At 54.4% G+C, this 3,227-nt stretch overlaps 1 pseudogene; it reads right to left on the bottom strand.

Moving 5' to 3' along the window:
• Positions 1-956: 956 nt before the first annotated feature.
• LOC116521174 lies at positions 957-1,631 on the bottom strand (annotated as a pseudogene).
• Between the last annotated feature and the right edge of the window lie 1,596 nt (positions 1,632-3,227).

The following is a 3,227-nucleotide window of genomic DNA, read 5'->3' as shown; positions in this document are numbered from 1 at the left end:
CGCAGGGCGTCCTGGAGAGTGCTGCGCCACATTTATGGGGCAGGGGAAGGGGCGGAAGGGAGAGGGGATGTCTTCTCTTCCGGAGGGGCTGGGGGAGTTGGTGGGGTCTCGGAGAGGGCCATCGCCTGGCCAGCAGGAGGGGCGATCTCCTCGTAGTGCGGGGGAGTTGTTTCCGAGGGCTTAAGAGCAGCCCCCTGCATATCTTCCTCATGAATTAGAAGGCATTTTACAAGAAGTCTCCAAGTAGTGAGAACTTCCGGTTGGGCTCGAGGTTCCTCATGGAAATAAATACCCAATTTGATCCATAAGGAGACTTTAAGAGAGCCCTTCTCAGGGTAAATGGGACAATTCTTATAGATGTAAGTGAATAGAGAGAGGAAATGTTTTTTCGGGGGAATGGGAAGCGGACGACCTGCCGCTTGAGAGATTGCACTGGAGGATTTAACGATATCCTATCTTCATCTGACAGGGCTGCTAACAGTGCTTTTTGTTGCTGCAAATTAATTCGACCGGGAGTTTAAAAACAATGGAGAATAACTTGATGGCGGAAATGCCATTTGCTGAAGCAGATATTGAACTTGAACCTAGCACCTCGAGCAAATCTAAACCATCTGTTAAAAAGAAGAGAAAGAATAGCAGGAAAGGGGAGTGAAGAAGACAGCACAATAACGAAGAAAAAGAAAAACCAAGACAGACCCAATTATTTCATTTCTGTTCCAATCACAAATCCAAAGATGGAAAACAAACTGTGGAGTGCAAGAAAAAAGAATAAAAAAGGGGGGAGTCAATCCATGATCTCAGAAATGCTGTTTTACACCCCCGAAGGAGGAGGGGGCCTTGAAAGTCCAGGCAAGACCCGGCGTTGAAACCCAGCAGAAAGTCCAGGTGGGCATCGTCCCCCTCGGCAGGCCCGCCGTCGAGGTAAGCCAAGGAGGCCGTCCGTCTTCTGTCCTGGCTCAGGGGTAGACTCGGGGGCCTGGGTAAGGCTCCCCACCACACCAGAAGTCGGGTGCCTGCGGGGTCTCCAGCAGCTAGAGAGCGCACGGAGGGCCAGTTGCGGGCGGGAGGCTCTGCCCGTTGGCCAGCCGGTAGTAGTGGCAGTCGCGTCCGCGGACCGGGTCATAGGGCGGCGCCAGGATGTCGAGGAAGGCGGTGGGCCCGGCACCCTCGGCCGCGATCTGGTGCAAGTTGTCCCGCTGCGGGGAGAGCAGGCAGGGCAGCGCGGAGGCCGTGTAGAGATGGTGTGAGCAGAGCAAGGTGTGCAAGCATCGAGGGCGGCCGAGGCAGGAGGCGGCCTCGGAGGCATCGGCGGAAGCGGCGGCGTCGGGAACGTCCTGGGGCTCCTCGGGCTGCTCATCGAAGCAGGCGATGCGGAGGGTGCCGTAGAGGACCTTCAGCAGCCCCTGTATGCTCGGGTGGTCGTGCAGAGGGATGCAGGTGCCGGCGCAGAGCACAAAGACTCCCATGCTGAAGCGCGCCGTCTCGCAGATGTGCGTGTAGCTGACAGGCGGCTTTTCCGGGGGTATGGGAAGCAGGTGATCTGCCACTTGAGAGATTGCAATGGAGAATTTGATGATATCCCGAAGCTCCTGCAGGTGCGCAGTCTGAGCCTTCGAGAAGCCCGAGCCCATTACTCATGATTTGGGAGGGTGCTCCATTCGCTGACGGCCGGCCCTGGATGCAAGACTTTGCCCAGTCGGGGGTGAGTGAAGGGCAGGTGACACAGGTAATCATGTCGGGGTCACCAAATGCGAAGTACCCGTGGTTCGTCCATGAGGCCAATGTTGAGAAAATACACGGACACGAGCTTTCTCGGGATGGAGCGACCCAGATTGGGGTCTGGTAGCCCCTTTTATTGAGATAGAACAAAGGCAGGAGGAGCAATCAGCATGTGATTAAAAACAGCCTGTCAAAGTACAATTGCTAATCTACTGCTCAGGGAAGTTCTGTCTATATATGGTCAAATCCTGGGCATCGTTGGGTAAGGCACATCTAGAGTGAACTATCAGGATGTTATATTATGAACTATCAGGATGTTATGGAGTACTATCAGGATGTTATGATGTTATGGAGTTTGTTTTTTCCTGTGTGGTTCAGCGTGGCTGCGCATGCCCTGTTATGCACTGGGTCATGGGTGACCGCCACACCTACACAAGGAGTTATGTGACAACATCTCACCATCGGGTCATTTTCTCCCTTGTCCTCGCTGTCATATGGTTCAGGCAACTGGTTGTCATTGCCTGGAGTTCCACCACTTTCACCTGGGGGGGAAGGGGCATCTGCAGCCGGGAGAACTTTCCTGGACCTATTGGTGGTCCGTTGGGGCCTCACTCTAGTCATGCCCTGGGCGGTGGATCTGGTCTTGGTTTTGGGGCTGGGGTTGGGCATGCAGCTGCCATGTGGCCCATCCCTCTGCATCTGTAGCATTTCAGCGGACTTCGAGGGAGGGCTGGTCTCAGGGCCTGCTGTGGTGCTGTGGTCCCCTGCTAGCTGGGTGGTTTCAGGTCAGGTTGACCTCTCTCTTTTGTGTCCGGTTGCTTTCTCATGTCATTGGCACGCAGCCCACTGTCGACTTTTGTTGCTACCCGGAACCATTCAGAGAGTTGATTTGGGATGTCGCAGTAAGCAATTACCTGGGCAATTTGCTTGTCCAGGCTTGTTCTGAAGAAATGCACCAGCAGTCGCTCTGGTAAATGGGGTAGCCTTCCTATGACTCTCCTAAATTCATGGATGTGCTTTTTGATGGGGCGGCCCCTCTGCTTTAGTCCCCCTCCTCAAACCTGGCCTCTAGCAGTTGTAGGAAGTCATCTATGTCTTGCAGTTGGGGGGCTCCCATCTTGTGGAGGGCTGCTAGCCATTCTCTTGCTTCTCCCTCTAGACCCTCTGCGATGGCATTCACTATGGTTCTGGGGGATGATTAGAGGTACCCATAGCATTCTAGGTGGATATCAGCTGAATCAAGGAATAGGGCTAACTGATCTGAGTCTCTGTCAAATTTTCCCCTGAATTGGGGAGGGTCATTCAACTCTACTCCTCCAACCTCCTGTCGGCCTCTGTATGCTTGCAGCTGATATGGCTGGCCGTCTTCTTCACCCCTAATTCGGAGAGGAGAGGGGGTTGCCTGCTCTTGGCAGCCTGTCTGCTGTGTGGGAGAGGCACTGATGGCCATTTTGGGCTCCTTCTCCCTCTATCAGGAGGGGGAGGGGGCTGCGCTCCAGTCTGCATCT

The sequence above is a fragment of the Thamnophis elegans genome, chromosome Z, assembly GCF_009769535.1.
Source record: "Thamnophis elegans isolate rThaEle1 chromosome Z, rThaEle1.pri, whole genome shotgun sequence".
Taxonomy (NCBI): domain Eukaryota; kingdom Metazoa; phylum Chordata; class Lepidosauria; order Squamata; family Colubridae; genus Thamnophis; species Thamnophis elegans.
The sequence above is the reverse complement of the archived record's forward strand: the minus strand, read 5'-3'. Positions and strand labels throughout refer to the sequence as shown.